General features: G+C 45.3%; 1 long non-coding RNA gene across 1 annotated transcript in view; it reads left to right on the top strand.

Moving 5' to 3' along the window:
- Positions 1-18,141, top strand: part of LOC142774618 (uncharacterized) — a 160,000-nt gene that overhangs the window by 125,524 nt on the left and 16,335 nt on the right. The window lies entirely within an intron of this gene.

Here is an 18,141-nt window from a genome sequence, read left to right as displayed (position 1 = left end):
ATGTGAAACCCGCGGGACGGCTTTTTGCTCTCCCATAGTAGAGTACCTAGTACTCTAAATCGTTAACAACTTTTTCTAAACACAAGGGACGGCTTCAGGCTATCTCATAGTTTTGTACTATGTACTCGAAATCGTTAAGCACGTTTTCTAAACACACAATCGTCCTTGTGTATCAGAGGCCCACTGCACGGCCTAGTGCTCTCCTATAGTAGAGTACCAAATATTCTAAATCATTCACCAGTTTTTTCTAAACACAACAGTCAAGATTTAAACACAGAGGGGGGCGGTTTTAGGCTATCTCATAGCAGAGTACCTAGTACTCTAAATCGTTATCCGCCTTTTCTAAACACACAGATGCTGACTTTACGGTGTACTTTTCTCCTGCTCTAAGCTTCTGAAGTGATAGGGATTGGTCACTGCTTTCTCACAGTAGAGTACGAAATACTCTAAATCGTTAACCTCTCTTTCTGAACACATCCGGTGACGTTTTGTATTTCGCAAAGAGAGCTTACCGCTGTATATACTTCGTATATACTCTACTGGAACGTATTTCTAAACACACCTGATTATACGTCTATTGATGCTCTCTCTTAGCGAAGTCGAAAACACTTCATTGGAGAGCAAGTGCTGACCTCTCCGGCGCCATGGGTTCCCGCGCGAGCCCACCGCACTCAAACGTTTACGATTAATAAGGTCGTGATGCTAGTAGCGCGGTTGACGGCAATATTTTGCCTTGCCGGGTTCAAGAAGTGTAGCGAGGTCTTCCAGTCCTCCCAGGTATAGGGTTGCACCGACGCGCCGGGAGAAGAGTAACAGACCAGGAGAATATGAGTTAGGTTTGCCCTCTGGGCATTGCACAGAGGGCAGGAAGATGGGATGAGTCGTCGGTAGTGTAAAAAAAAAGGAGAGGGGGAGAGGGGGTCGGTAAGGCGCCACATGTGCTGTTCCCTGGTAGTGAGAGAAGGGTGAGGGGGCGCGTATATTTGCCTTTCAGCTCGAGCATTCGTGGTTAACTCTGCAAATGTGCACACACGCTTCTTCAAGCTGTACACCCGCTGCACCTGCGATACAGTAGTGGTGCAGGCTCTTCTCACATTCTGTACATCCACTGCGTAGCCTTAAAGGGAATAGGTGCGCTAACTTGTGTGCCTTTAGTAGTGGGCGACTGGCTTTAAACAATAAAGTAATTATTATGTTCACATGTTCAGACGCCCCATGGCAATGTACGCTTGTAGCACGCATTGTTACAGCAATATTTCATGATCTATTGTGGAGCATGTATACATAACGCAGTGTGCTTGTAAGACATGCGAGTTACTTCCACTGGATTCCCGGGCAGAAATTATTTTTACTGCATTTACAAGCAGACGCATCCCTGTGAGATAGAACGCTCGCTTGCTACGCAAATGACTCAGGTGAAATCCCCACTCAGATCCACATTTTTGTGATTTATTTGATGCACATATTTTTCGATTTTTCGACCATGCACAAGAGGATTTTTCGCTCACAAGAAACGATGCCGACACCGTCGCCGACTCCGGAATTTCTGCGAAACAAGCTTTTTAATGCTCTCGCGTTAAAACAAAACTACGCGGTTTCGGAAGTCGGTTAACAATCGCATTATACTGCAGTGAATGAACGTGTGCCACGCGGACCAAAAGTCACGTGACCTCAATGTCAAACGACGTCGCCGATGACGTGACAACGCGGCGTCACCACACAAGACCGTCCATAGGCCAAGGGTGGGACGATGGACGGATGGACGGATGGACGGATGGATGGATGGATGGATGGATGGATGGATGGATGGATGGATGGATGGATGGATGGATGGATGGATGGGTGGATGGATGGATATGGCTGTACCCTTTAGATCGGGCGGTGGCTAGCGCCACCAAGCCGTAATACTTAATGAACCAAAAACTAGATTTATTTTTTTTTCTTTAAAAAGTGAGTTTGAGGATTCGTACTTTACAGTGAAGGGTTTAATTTTCGCTCGTGCCTTGAATTTAGCCACCAATCAGACAACGTTCTTCTAGTTAATTCTACCCGCTTAAAGTCTATTTTGCCCGCCCGAAGCTGTAGGAGGCGTGACACCACGTGACGGGCAGAATGCTTCAGGGCGTAGTGGAAGGGGTGAAGGGTATTCGAGAACACGTCTCTTTATATGCGAAGTAGCTTAAAGCAGAAGCTGTGTGCATCCCTCCCGTGGCGTCCACACACCCACTGCGCATGCGCGTCCCCTCTCTCTCCTCTCCTACGTTCCCCCTTTCTTTCCTCCGGGAATTCTCTAATCTGCTTAGCGTCGCGAACGACAGGAGGTGCCAACGCTGCATATTCAACTGGGGGTGCCAAGGTAGTTCCGCGGTATACCAACGACATGGACACACTTGCCATGGATACGCGCTGACTCGTACGTTTCCATCGTAATTCCTAATCTTAGGCGGATTTGCTGTCATCTATACACGACACCGTCCAAATGCTGGCCTGTCTCACGGGCAGCACAAAGGGGGAGACAAAGTACCGCCTCCAACCGAATTCGCCAGCCGACAATAAGCGACGCGACTTCCTCACAAGAGCCGCACTTTGATGAACGTCGTCGAGGCGTCCGCCTTACTCGCCGTGGCGTGATCGCCCATTACGTCGCGAACGAGTGGCGACGTCGCCCGATGACAGGCAGTCGTCAATAAGGCGCCCAGCGTCTCTTATGTGCTTCAGAACGACGCTTCTGGCTCTAGATGACCTCACTGAGGAACTTTTTCCTTCACGTCTCTCTCTCTTCTCCTTTAACCGCCTCACCCCTTCCCCCAGTACAGGGTTAGCAAACCGGATGTGCGTCTAGCTGACCTCACTGCCTTTCATTTCTAGCCCTCCTTCTCATCCTTCTCCTCCTCCTCCTTCCTCGTATGCGTCTGGGCCTCGTCTCTTACGCTCCTTTCGGGATACACCGCGTTCCTTTGTTATTCTCTATTCATCCATTAAGGCTTCGCTCCGATCGTGAGATGGGAGCAGGCCAAGTTTTCCATACTTTGACGTGCAGTCGGCAGCTTGGTCCTGACGGGAAGTCTTGTTCCCATGTCGTCCGCGCTTTTCTCGCAGGCTTTTCGGCTCTCTGCGTCTGCTGCTTTATTCCCTTCGCTCACTGTCGATCGTGAGCTCTGGCGGATGCACGTCGCTCCGAATTTGTATGGACACGCATTTTTGTGCGTTGTTCGTTGTTCTAAATAGGTGCCTTAATATCCGAAATGAACACAGTGGTGCACATATACAAGTTTGATGCGCATTAGACACTCTATGCATAACTTGTTTCGTGCATTCAGTCACTGCTTTTTTTTTTCATACTGTCGGCAGTTTTAGCCCTCTTGAATATTCCTGTTCTTTGAGAGCGCACTTCTTAAACCCATCGCATAGAACTTTATTCGACATGAATTTCCACTCGAGAGCGCTTGTGAATTCCAGTAGCCTCCGCCCATATATGCGATGCTAAGCGACACGTAGGTCAAGTCAGTTGATTCTAGCTCTTTTGTGATCAGAGGATCCCATTAGTGAACTAAGCAACATGGGATGGGTTCTCACAATTCATTATTCTTCGACTTCAGCTATATCTAGAGCGTGCAAACGGAGATTTTTTTTATTTTCTATGGTCTTAATTTTTTGGAACAAGCGATAAACAAAGAAAAAAAAAGAAACTCCCAGCGTCGCTTATGCATTCGTCTAAGATGGCCCGAAGGCGAAACAAGTTCTTTTCTTCACGATAAAACCTACTGATCCTCGCTCCCGAATCCATTGTGCATCTAACATTCTTTGAAAACGGAGGCGTCGCAAGCTTTCTTCCCTTGAAGTGATTTTGTTGTGCCTCCGAAATCGGCTCACCAATGGCTAAGTCGATGATGTCATGTGATGACGTTGTCACGTCATAATTAGGTAGCAAATGCTTACGATCATATGGCGTCATGATGACGTCTTCGTGTAATCTTTTCATCCCACAATGTGTGGACGCCAACGCCTATGAGGGTCACCTTTCGCGTTTGATGGAACATTTCAGGCTTTCGTTTGTATAACTTTTTTACACCGTGCGCCCCATGGCCTATAGGTAAAGCTTTGCCGTCGAGTATAGCTACAAGATTGGCGCTGCTACAACCAACCTCTTCACACCTCTTACTGATGATGACTTGTGGCGTTTAACGTCCCAAAACTACGATATGATTATGAGAGACGCCGTAGTGGAGGGCTCCGATCACTTGGGGTTCTTTACGTGCACCTAAATCAGAGCACACGGGCCTACAACATTTCCGCCTCCATCGGAAATGCAGCCGCTGCAGCCGGGATTCGATCCCGTGACCTGCGGGTCAGCAGCCGAGTACCTTAGTCACTAGACCACCGCAGCGGGGCGCACCTCTTATTGTCTTAAATATTACGTATACCTTCATTGTCTGAGGGCATCATGGAGGAGCGTGTTGGTTCTTCTCAAACTTTCCTGCTATCTTGTTTCCCATTAAAAAAAGAGAAACAAATCGAAAATCAGAAATTCCATCGTCTTCTCTCGTAATGTATTTTGCAGCCCTCATTTCGCGATGAAAGAAGCCGAGAGTAGCAGCGAATGGGCAGCGATCTCCGCTCTGGGACAGCGGCTTCCGGAGGGTCGCGTAACTGTCTTCTTGGCGTCGGCGCATGTTATAGCCTGTTCTTTATACGGTATGCTTCTGGCGCATCGCACGCACGAATCAGGCCTATAAAGGAAACTGGCAGCCATGAAGGGTAATGTGGCTTATCTCAGCTTGCCTGTGATAGCTACCACCCAGTGTCCGGTGTACTATTGGATGGCTCGCATTGGCGTATCAAACTCTGTGTCGTAACTTGCGTGCAGTGCAGTGCTGTCCTAGTCAACTCAGCATAGCCCTCATTTCTTTTCTGTCACCAAACACAACCTAACTAACTAAGTTATAACCAATCAAATATGTTTGACGGACGGAGCTCCTCCCGCGTTGCTGGTGAAGAGCGTATACCCTCGAATGGGCGCGCCGCGCCGCCATCCAGGTCGCACTGAAATGTGCTGACGGCTGTGTGCGGCTGTGGCATAGTATGGCTAGGGTCTCGAATCCCACATAAATTGTGAAAGTGGACCATTGACATTCGGGAATTGTCGGTGGCATCTGAAAACGTCAACACGAGCGATGCCAAAACAAAAGAAAAGCATCATTGCATGATCACGTCACTTTGACGTCATCAAGCAGTCCTATATCGAAAACATTCGTGGTATTACAACGTGGTTCGACATGACACCGTCGCCTAATCAAGCGTTGGTCGATCACATAAGTGCATATGACATGCCAAGATGTCGCTTGCAGGTGACGTGCCAAAAGGTGACGGGCACGTGACGTGCAGAAGCAATGCCTCCGACCCCAGAAGCGGTGAGAACCATGTTACAGAAAGACAGCTTTCGCAGGGTGCCGTAGAAAGATTTATTGACGAAAGAAAAATCCGGCCACTTCGCCTCCCAGACAGACCGTGCTCGCGAAGTGAAGCTGATACCCTTCCTTTATCGGGCTGTCGTACTTTGTTTTTGGCGTGCTTATTTAGTTCACGCTAAGCTTCGGCCTCTCATGCGCCAACATAGGGGTTAGCTCGGCGATGACATGCATGTTCCCGAGTCAGCTATCGCTCATGCTCACGTCTCGCGGCTTGTTCCTTGTGAAGAGTGTTGGCCATCGCAAAAGTGCTAACTCACTAAGAACCAACGTTCTCCCTTGCATTCCACTGAGGCACCTACTGACCTACTTCTCGAAAAATGGCTGGATTTGTCCGCTTAACCTAACCTTCGCCTCCTCTTGACGCTCCTCTGATTGGTTCCCTGTTCCCGCAAGGCTCCGCTGTCCATGTTTCTGGTGCACCTCTCATTGGTTCAACCGTAAAGCCTTGGAGCTTAACTCCCGTCACACTTCCGTGCCACAGGATCAGCGCTATGGCATCGGACATGATAGGTGATTCTGTTAAGAAATAAGAAGTGGGGTTCGGTGAGCACTGTACCTGTTTCTCGAAGAGAACAACACCCCAACGGGAAAGCCTAGACTAAGAAAACCTTCGCTGGTAAAAGATGGCTTCTACCTTCGGCGTGGCTTTTGGGCCAGACAAATACGTGCTTAAAAATTTGGCACAGCAGTAACCCACACGGAAGAGCAAGAACGCTTGTCCTGTTGTCTCCTCCTGGTACGTGAGTGTTCACGCTATGTCCCATTGTGATGCACCTTCGAGACTTCTGAGACGATTGCATAAGTGACTTTGCGAGTTTATTCGGGCTAGAGAGAAAGAGAGCAACATCATTGAAAGTGATTGTACAATCGATTAGTCTCCCCACATGCAGGGAGGGCGAGCTTTCATCGCGACGCGGCCGTTACGCCAGTCTCATGCGTTGGGCCCCTCGAGGTCTTGCCCTCCCTCTACTTCCGTGGGTCCGAAAGGGCCGCCGCCCCCTTCCGAGGGGTAGCGACAATTTCGCAAAATATAAAGTATTCAGTAAGTTCAATGTGGTCTATGAAAAGTCTAGCAATTATTTTGAATAATTTTGTGATGTGGTTTTGATGACTTCAATGAAATAAATCGTACGTAATTTTGTCTTGTTGTACAAGACCAGCCACTAGGTGTACCGATAAAGCACCGCACTGCCTCTCATTTCATTTCTGACTCGCCGGAGTATAGCGCTTAGCCGTTCACTATGGTGCACGCAACTCGTGATGTGCAGATTAGCCCCGACATGGCCCGCCCTGTCACGGGTGCTACTCTGGTTTCCGAAGAGCAAAAGTTTTGCAACGACGTAGATAAGGCCACATCGTCGCTTATTCCGTTAAAGGAGTTGGTCGCCTCTGTTCAAGACGAAGACAGCGGAAGGAAACCGTTGCTCTCTGATGGTCTGCGTGCGTATCCGAAATAACAGAGAAATAAAAAAGGCACAGTAACCGTTAGTACCCCCACCATTCTTTGCGGCAGCTGACGTCGTAATAGGTTCGTTACATCGAAGTTTATGCGGCCACTTTATTTTGGTTGCGAACGTGGAGAAATACAAATACGTGAGAGTATCGTAAAATGACCGGTAGAAGTGAGTTTCTGAGAGGTAAACGTCCCCAATAAGCAGCCGCAGTCTTAACGGGTGGGCAGAAAACGTGTAAAATGTCTGTACTCAGTCATCACTGCTGTACGCACCCACTAAATGAGCGCAGTAAATGGCTCACAAGTGTGAGAAATAATAATATGAATATTGCGCATTGCCTTTTTACATCAATCGAATGAGGGCGTCTGCAAATTACGTCACCTATACTGTGTTGTTTCGTGCTAAACAATGCAAAAAAAAACAGTAAATGGTCGTTTGAAGCTTCAAGGTATAACAACAAAGTACTGTGCTATAATATATTTAGGGTATCGCAGCGATTACGTGCGTTGAAATGGGCTGCATCATGTTGATTGATGTGTGGGGTTTAACGTCCCAGAACCACCATATGATTATGAGAGACGCTGTAGTGGAGGCCACTGGAAATTTCGACCTGCTGGGGTTCTTCAACGTGCACCCAAATCTGAGCACACGGTCCTACATTTCCGCCTCCATCGGAAATGCAGCCGCTGCAGCCGGGATTCTAACCCGCGACCTGCGGGTCAGCAGCCGAGTACCTTAGCCACTAGACCACCACGGCGGGGCAGGGCTGCATCATGTTGTACTAAATGGTATGTAAACAATTTGTGTTTACCATAAATTGTGAACCCTTTAGACACTTTGCTATTGGAGAGCTATAAGCTGTCGTGTTTAGAATAAAGGATTAACGATTTAGGGCGTTCAGGCAAAATGTTTAACAATATAGCGTACTTCGTACTCTACTATGAGAGAGCACAAAGCAGTTCTTATTATTACAAGTGCACTCGCAATGGCGCTGTGCATTTAGGTTTTAATGATATAGAGTACTTGGTCTATGGGACAGCATAATGCCGTCCTGTAGGCCTCACACTCGATGAGGCGGTGTCGAAATAAGCTATGCCGACTCGGGTGGAGTCGAGCTGTAGCCTACTAGCGTCCACACCACGTCCCTCTGTGGAGCCCAGTGTGTTTAGAATAAATTGTTAACTCTTTAAAGCGCTTTACGCATTCTATATACGCACTGTACTATTGGAGGGCCAAAGGCTGTCGCGACAAAGGGACTAGGAACAATGAACACGAAGACTGTCTGTTTAGAAGAGAGGTTAACGATTTTAGTACTCGGTACTCTACCATGGGAGAGCGGAGAGCCGTCCCTAGCGAAAAGGTTCAGGGTCCAGGCCCTACTGGCATATATTTACCCAGACAGGTTTTAAGAGAATTTTATTTCCGAAAAAAAATCATACATACACTAAAGACATTTATGTGTTACATTGTTCGTTCTCACAACATGCTAATATATCTTAATATACATTAAAATACACAACAGGAATTGTTTGCACCTATAAACAGAAATTCTAACGTGCACAAAGAAAACTATGCTCAGGGGTACGTACAATTCAAGAAAAAAAACGAAAAACGACATTTAGAAAATGCGTATAAGAATAAATAAATATTTAGATTCGTGAAGACATGTTTAGGAGAATTTTATTTCTGAAAAATCGTACATACACAGCAGATATTTATGTGTTACATTGTTCGTTCTCACGACATGCTAATATATCTTAATATACATTCAAATGCACAACAGGAATTGTTTCTACCTGTATACAGAAATTCTAACGTGCATAAAGAAAACAATGCTCAGGGGTACGTACAATTCGTGAAAAAGAACGAAAAACAACATTTAAGAAATGCGTATAAGAATAAATAAATTTTTGTGCAATACTAAATGCAGGTTCAGTGAATACACAAACACTAGCCCACCTTCTCAGTAATGAAGGCAAGGCATGGACACTTCGTTCTATCTGAAATAATAAAATCGTGAAGATTGAGAAAAGTTTTATTTACTTCAAACACGAGACAATTACAGCACTACTGGTCAATATCTTTGCACATACAAAAGTGGATCTAATGACAATTCAACACATACTACGTGACGGAACTTGCTTATTTCTATAATCGTGAAGATATGCCTACATGGTCGAACCGTTAGCTATAAAGCCAACGCACGTCTGTAATGGCGGTCACTACCAATTCTTCAGAGCCACGCTGGTGTTCACGCCGATAATCTGTTTCTTTATGAGATTCTGAAGCCAGAAACGCCCCTTTGAAACGAACCACATGGTGCTTCATTGTGTTTTTTTTTTTTCATTACTCATGTCTTTTAATTTAAAAATTCGGCAGATCCCAGTTACCTGGGAATCCACGTTATGCGAAGCATGTGGAAGAAAGGTGACCATGTTACAATTTTTTAATTGAGCGGCACGTCATGAAATGACGTTAAATTAATGTTCAGATGAACACACAGACATATGTTGAAGAGTTGCAGATGTTTATTGAACCAGTTGTTTGCACTTGCGCAACGATGCCAACTGGAACATGCGTATTAGCAACACCAGAAGCTGATATGAAGCGCTGATGCTCGCGAAGATGCTTGACCTGGACACTGCTACATAAATCAACTTTAGCGCATGAAAACTAACCACGTCTGACGTTCACCTAACGTGACGGCTGTATCAAAATAGTACATATGTAATGTTTATCAAATTGTGTAGGCAGCACTGAAACAACTGTTGAACGTTTCACGAAGATCAGCGTCAATTTGAAAAAAAGTAGTTCCGAGACACTGCGTAGCTCTGTGGTAATATGCTTCATTGGCACCCAGAATGCTTGGATTCGATTCCAGCTGGGACTCCTCGGGTCTATGCTACCGATGTCTTGTATTTCTTATCAATCGCGCGTTAAAATTGCCCATGTGTGTTCTCGTTGTTCCTGAGCAGATACCAAGCGTCAATCACCTGCGGCTTATACCCGCATACATACCCGCCCGTGGGTATGTGCCACTGTTTCGTGGGAAGTATTTGACGACGTGCGCGACGGGATTATGACATTATTCATGTCTTTACAAGTGCGTCGTATTCGTAAAACCATCTTACCCTCTCATACAAATTTTGGTTCACGCCAAGTAAATGGGGTGACCACGACAACACCCAAACGTCAATGGCTAGATAGATAGATAGATAGATAGATAGATAGATAGATAGATAGATAGATAGATAGATAGATAGATAGATAGATAGATAGATAGACAGACAGACAGACAGACAGACAGACAGACAGATAGATAGATAGATAGATAGATAGATAGATAGATAGATAGATAGATAGATAGATAGATAGATAGATAGATAGATAGATAGATAGATAGATAGATAGATAGATAGATAGATAGATAGATAGATAGATACGCTCAAAGTCACCAAAGTTCGCTGAGAAATGCTTCGCATTTAAAAATGAAGGATAAAATTTACGCCAAGAACTGCTATCTTCTTTAAAGTGTGATGAAAGGCCTCCGCATATCCTCGAAGTCAACGGTGGTGAGTGGGCGAAGCTCCGGAGGTAATCTGTAAAAACCGTGATCCCTCTGAACATTTTGCCCACTCAATCATCATACAAATACGTGACAAAGAAACGCGGAGGTGAGGTACGATTACGTATACAGTATATTCACAATGTTTTTATTATTTACGCATGCGGTATATATGATGATATTCTTCATCAACAAACCCCTCGCTGCAGTCGCTTTGCGAGCTCTTCGTTTCGCCGCTGCCTTGTCTTCTTCGGTGTTCACAGTAGCAGAGCAGCAGTATAAAAGCGCACTGAGCGACGACCGGCGAAAGAGAGAGGAAGCTCGCCAAGAGCGAGCGCTATTTGTATAGGCGCGGCCCCATGCTCTCCTACCGCACCAATCTACACACCGTGAGTGAAGTAACCGCCGCCGTGCCATTTAAAATTAGCGAGAGTACAGTTGCGACTCTAGCGGGTGTGGTGGGTACTAGCCTGACTACAACGGCGCGACAAGGTGACAAAGCTCGGCCCTAAGGAGCTTCGCCCCTAATCACGGTTTATATTACATCGAACTCGGTGAAACATGGGGTCTCTGCGTGAAAGAGACGTCGTCATTGCGAATATTTCTGTGGTAACGCACGGAAGATTTCACTAAAGGTGGCTACCCCGTAAAGGGGCAGCCACCATTAGTGAAATTAAGTCCGCAACCTTTACCTGCGCCGAGCAACCATAGTGTGCTGCTGCTGATAGACATTCCAGGCTCAGAACTGATGCGCTGACCAAAATTCAAACTGCCAGCCCGTGGCAAGAGTTAAGTGGCACATGCGCAAACTCGCACAGCCGCACGTAAGCCGACAAAACCACGCAGTGTTCGGAGGCTCCCTGTAAAAGTTTAATCATTGGAGGGCCCGTTCTCACAGATTAAATGCCGGCGCTGGCAAAATCCTCGAAGCTACGGTTTCTCTCTCTATAGTATACATGCCGGCTGCGTGGCAGGTCGGGCAATTTCGCCCGAGGGCGCGCAGTCTAAATTAGTTGGATCGCGATGGTGTGAAAATTCAGTTCAGTTTCTTCTGGCGACAATTCGCTGCTCGGGCAGATAACCCGCTCCCACTTCTCTTTCCCTACTCATGTCGCCCTCTTTGCCAGCGTTATCGTGGAACTCGATCCGGGGGTGGAGCCGTGGCTGCTTCGGTTGTGCTTGTCGTCGTAGCAATGACGGGTTAGGCTATGCTCCCGAGTTCACTTGCTACAGCGTTCAAAGCTCGGATGCCTCTTCGAACATAAAAATTTACCGGCGTCTTGTATTGGCGACCCATCGTCAGCGGCATTGGCCCAATTGACGCAAAAGTCACTTATCACCACGCGATGGCGTCTAAAAGAGACGTTGTCATGACGACACAGAGTAATGAAATGTGTGACGTCATCGTGACTTGACTGTGACGTCACATAACGTGACATCACATCACAACTTTGCTTCGTTAAAGGTATAGGCCGATCACGGAGGCCATGAAAAACGAGTTCAGTTGCAGGAAGCTTCAAATATCTCCAATCCCGGAAAGATTGCGAAAACCGTGGTTGTTGCAGAAAGCTTTCGGAGAGGGAGCACACGTGGTTCAGTGCAAGACATAGAAGATGGCTGCTTAGTCGACTTAGAGTGATCTATAATGGACCCTCAAAGGGTACATTACTTAGAAACAGCAAAAATACCAGGCTTAATTACGGAATTAGAGCACAGATTATAAAAGTGAGGCAGGACTTCGGGAGAATAAGAAAAAAATGTGAGCGAGGAGAAACTTTTCAACGTGGCCTGTCACTGAAGCCTACGTTTGGACAAGTGGTCTTACCTTCTTGAAAACGGCCACCGCCTACCTTACCGCCTGCATGTGAAGTACCATTTGCCATGTGAACGGTACTAGCTCGACACTGTCGACAACTGCTGCAAGGGCACTTATAAATTTTCTGAATAGCACAGCAGGTGACATTACATTAAAGTGAAACCATTGAGTTAATGGTTATCCTAAATAGGCATCACTTGTTCCTGTCGTCATTATTATTCTTCATCACTATTGTTTCATTTTCCTTGAATTTTCTCGCTAGCGTACTAGCTCAGGTCGACGTTTTTGCCTTTTAATAATTTCTCTCTCTCTATCTCTCTCTTCAAAGCCTCAACCAAGCTAAATGAGGCAAATGAAGCTATGCGGATCGTCCAGAAAACGTCGTGTCCCGAGTCTCAGCTTCTCCCAGTTTACTGTTGCCCAAGCTATGTCACTAAATTGGGATCATTCTCGCTAAAAAGCGCCTCTTGCAAGAACCGTGTGCTCAGAAGAAGCCTCTCGGTCATTCACATGTCAGGATTTTTTTTAAGTACAAAAGCTGAGAAACATGTATAAGAAAAAAAACAATAATGGTTCACGCAAATCTTTATTTGACAAAATATCACATAATTTAGCTATTTGAGAAAACGTGGAGATGACGTCTATATATACCAATTACAATCAGATGCCTGGTGACACCGAATTCTTCCGATTCCTGTCATTTGCCACGGCTCTGCGTCCTGAAATGGCAGACCTGAACTTGCTTTTGCAAGTCCATCAACGGGCGGCTTTGTACGAAAAACCTTGTCGTAGAACTATAAAAAACAAAACACGAGCCTCCTATTGTCATCGGCTGCTGCTCTGACCTCTGAAAGGCTTGGAGCCATCTGACGCTTGTCGCCAGCTCGCTTCTTTTTTTTTTTTTGTCTGCGACTCTTGTGCTGTAGCGCACGAAAGCTCACTGTTTTGGAACTCAACAAAGACATGCCACTGGGTGCTTCGGGTTACACCTGTAGCCGGAATTTTGGACTCGCTAGCAAGTCTAGCGGCAGTTATAAGGTGTCCCCACAACAGCCGTATCATGTTTTTATATCGAGCAGAAATAAATGGTTAGCTCGCAAAGAGCAGCGACAATCGATTCTTACGATTTGGTATGCGTCTCGGCAAAAAAAAAAGGAGAAAAAAAAGGGAACGAGAAATATGATAACAGTTGCATCACGATGAAAACTGTATCAACTAACCGCACATACGCAGAATTCTGCTGACAGACTATATAAGCGATAAAGTTGGGTCTACGAAATGGCTCATTTCGAAAGAAAAAGAAACTATCTGAAGCAGAGAATTAGAAAGTTGAGAGCACTGTGATAGTTTTGCCAAACGGAACGTTTGGCAGCCAATACCTACTGAGGCTAGGAAAGCCTGATGAATGTTATTTGTAGTTTTTAAACTAAGTGGGATAGTTAGTAGTTAAAGGTAAGTGAAAAATGTACAGAAAAAAGTTTTCGACTGTGGTAGCCGAATGAAATATCTCTGCATTACGCATGAACAGTGAGCATAGATAGTAGGATCGGCCCGAACAGTGGATAAGCCACTTTCTTTTTCAAAGGACCTAACACAGTGGTGCCTACCCATGTATGTTGCGGAGACGCCTTGGAAGACAGTGGAAGCGAGAAAAGAAAGAAACTAGGGGGGTTATAAATTGATACATCATGCAGATTGAAATTACCTGCCTTTCGTGTCTGCCTGGCAAAGAATAGTCGAACTTGAGTGTCACGGCTTTCGTCAATTCAGTATCGACAGCTTGTCAATCAGCTCTGCGGTCTGCAGCCGCATTCAGCCTGTTTATAGATATGAGTTCTATTCAAGTATACAAGCCTAGAAAACACGGTAGCATGCATATGAAAAACTGCAACAAAGGCTTTGCAACCATGTTACGGGGAGGCAGGAACATAAGTCAGCGCAACCACAGTGCAAACTTGCTATGTGGCGAAGCCAACACAAATTGCAGAGGGTCAAAGCACGCGTTGTTTTTCTTCTCTGTTTCGTGATATATATATATATATATATATATATATATATATATATATATATATATATATATATATATATATATATATATATAGCGGGAGTAATAATTCAATGGGCCAGTTAGTCTTCGTGAACGTATGGGATATGGCACAACGGGAGCGTTGTCAACAAGGATATATTTATTTCCCAACAGTTTCGGGAGGGGTCCTCCCTTCATCAGGGGATGACCCATATATATATATATATATATATATATATATATATATATATATATATATATATATATATATATATATATATATATATATATATATATCTTCGATGAGGCACCAGCTGGGCCAAGCCTCAAACCGAACATATAGAGAAAGGTGTTTTAGCTCTACTAACGTCAGAAAACTGTAGTAGAATGCAGCTTACTAAAAGATTCCTCGTGCACTTCTTATTTCTCTTCTACGTCTTTTCTTTTCTCTTTCTCTAATTGCGCACTTGCAGTGACTTTGCCGTGTATTGTCTTCGTGTAACGCGTCGCTGCATTGGACAATGTACGCGCTTCACGAAGAAAACTTGGCATTTTAAATATATTTTGAGACGGGCTTTGCCAAGTTGTTTGTTTGTTTACGCAATAAGATCTTTACAGCTTGTTGTCTAATTATTGTATTACCGTTGCCTTCTTCATTTTTTACTTGATTAGTGCGGACTGGTGGGATTTACACAATTTTTGTGGCGCATACTCATTTATAATAGATCGTGTCGAAGATATATGACACGCCGACAAACCGATCACCTCAAGTGCATCGCCCTTGAAACAACAGGGGCTGCTGTCACGGAAAATATTGGGTCTCCAAATATTGTAGGTTTCTATAACTCCCCAAAATTGACTTCATGGATACCCATTTGAGGACCACTGTACCAAACAAACAAGACACATTTATGTCAAAGGTTCGGGTTCGTACTTTGTAAGTTTTATTGGAAGGGTTTTTCTGGCGATTTTCTTTGGTCATGATAATGACACACCTATTTCCGAGGCATGAGGAAAATCTTCTCGTTGTAAAAATGACACGGAGATCATGCACTGAAGCGGTAATCAAAAATAGAGTAATACTACACAGTAATTAATATTTAAAACTGACTTGCTCAATTTGTTGACAAGCTCATCTTTGCTTAACAAAATGTTACTTGTTGGTTAACTGGCTTTTCACTGTTATAACTACCATTACAACATTACCAAATGGTACGAGCGCTAGAGTACTTCACGAGTGTATCTCAGTGCGGTCATATCGTTTTGTGTCCTTGAACAAATACAAGGTCAGTGCTACAATGGAAGAATACAGATGAAATATACATGAGGCTATGAATTCACGAGATGGGAGACAAAAATACGAAAACATTTGTTTAACAGCCCTATAGGTGGCGATCGTATTTGTTACTCGTTTACATCGTTGGTACTAATATGCGGCTGGTTCACTTGGTTAAATTCCCCAGAAACTGCTACAACTAAGTACGATGCTTAAAAAAAGTGGGTCCACTGTAAATACTGTACACAGATTAGCACATAGATAGTTGTGAATGTAACTCTGTGTGCGCGTTCTCTCTTTTGCCCAGAAACCATTTAAGTGACACACAAGAAACTAGGCTGATATCACGCCGCTCGCTAATCCGCCTTTCAGGAACTTAGTTCGTTAGCATTTCAGTGTGTCAGCAGCTTGCTGGGTTCACTCGCAGCACTGTTTCGCTGACGTGCACGTCCGCGATAAATAGCGATCGCCGACTGCGTGGAGGTTAATTATGACCCCCGTTCGTATGTGTCGCGACTCTGTGCCCGAGCGAGTGAAAGGTCGTGTCGGCCGATTAGCGCGCGAGCATGATGCGTGTGCTGTTGCAGGACTGGCCGTCGAACTTGATTGATTGAAAGTTACTGTTTCTATGGCAAATGAAAATGTCATTAATTGTGCTGATGCGAAAAGGAGGAGTCATGAAAATAATCAACATAATCTGCTGTGCGCGCACACACACACACACACACATACACACACACACACACGCACGCACGCACGCACACACACACACACACACACACACACACACACACACACACACAGAGAGAGAGAGAGAGAGGGAGAGAGAGAGAGAGAGACTCAGACACGCACACTCCGCACACACTTGTTTGCCTTTAGAGTCAAAGGAAAGAAGATTCGTCGGAACTGTTACAACGAGAAATTATCGTTTAATTTTGCAGGCAATATAGGAAGCGAAGAAGTAAAATGAAGCTGAGCAAAACACAATGTAATAGTTAAAATTCGATCTTAAAAAAAAAACCCCGAGTTTACGAATTTTCCGATCTAGGGAAGACATTGAGTCTATTCTGCAGCATGAACCCATGGGGTCCGGTGTTGTCAACTCGATTTAACTAAGCTTCCATGACACTAAACTGGATATAACTAAGCTTTTCCGGCAATGAATGGGAAAAACGGATGAGAAAACGAGTAATCAGTTTTGCGATGCTTTCTAAATGCAGAAATTTCAGTGTCCATGCTTTGGGAACGCTCGTCTGTTTGTCGCCGTTATACAACTCGCTGTAAGTTTGAATATTTCACTGTCCGTGCCGCGAACGTTGTTTCCCGGCCTGTTTCCCATCCTTTGTTGGTTTCGTCACCGTAATATTTAAGGGGTGCATAATAACGGCACCACCATAATCGGCCTGCATGACTACGCGCACTCAGCTGCGTACCAAACACCTTTCCCATGTGTTTCACCGACTAAGCTGTGTCCTTGCCCCGCCGCGGTGGTCTAGTGGCTTATGTATACTCGGCCGCTGAACCGCAGGTGTCGGTATCGAATCTCGGCTGCGGCGGTTGCATTTTCGGTGGCGGCGAAAATGATGTCCCCCCCCCCCCCCCCGTGTGCTCAGATTTGGGTGCACGTTAAAAAAACCCAGGTGGTCGAAATTTCCGGAGACCTCCACTACGGCGTCTCTCGTAATCATATGATGGTTTTGGGACGTTAAACCCCACATATCAACCAACCTGTGTCCTGTCCATGCCGCAAGCACATTATCCGCGCAAACTTCCCAACATCATCTGTCCACATGGCTTCTTAAACGTGTGCTTGCCTTCTTGTGTTACTCTTAATGACCAGCCTACACGCTGAATGTCTCGCCCAAGCCAATTTCGTCTACAAAAGGGTTGAGTGCTGAGCCAGTTCCTGCATTCTTGTGAAACTATCTAGAGGCGCAAAACATATAATAGGAACAAAAAAAAAAGGTGAAGATTCAGCTGCGGGTGCGTAGCCAGAATTTTTGTTTGTTTGAGAGGGGGGCAACACCTTGATTTCGGGAGGGCCACCCCTTTGAAATGACCATTTTTTGCTCTCCATCGCATGGTGAAAAATAATTTTCGGGGTGGGGGGGCACGTGCCCGGTGGGCCACTCCCTGGCTACGCCCCTGTTCAGTTGTAAGTAAGAACCTCTCATGCCCACGACGATTTTTTCCTGTTCTGTGTTCTGTCAGTATACTGCCAGTGTGAGGACACAAGGACGAGAGAGAGAGAGAGAATCATACACTACTGTGTGTGTCGTCCCCTTTTTTGTCCATGTGTCCTCGCTCTGGTGGTATACTGACATGACTTTTCAACAAGCACAGGCCACAAGCTTGAGTTTTATGTCACTCAACAATTTCACGACTTCTTAATATTGTGCTCGATTAAGATAACGCCCGTTTGTTACCTGACCCAATGTGCTATCTTCTTTTTTCTGAAGACTACAGGTGTCATTTTCTTTCTGGGAATCGCTGCGAGGTCCTAAAGTTTAGTTGAATAAGGTAATAAAATATG

This window comes from Rhipicephalus microplus, chromosome 10 (assembly GCF_043290135.1).
Source record: "Rhipicephalus microplus isolate Deutch F79 chromosome 10, USDA_Rmic, whole genome shotgun sequence".
NCBI lineage: Eukaryota > Metazoa > Arthropoda > Arachnida > Ixodida > Ixodidae > Rhipicephalus > Rhipicephalus microplus.
Note: the sequence above shows the minus strand (reverse complement) of the source record. Positions and strands in the feature narration are given on the sequence as shown.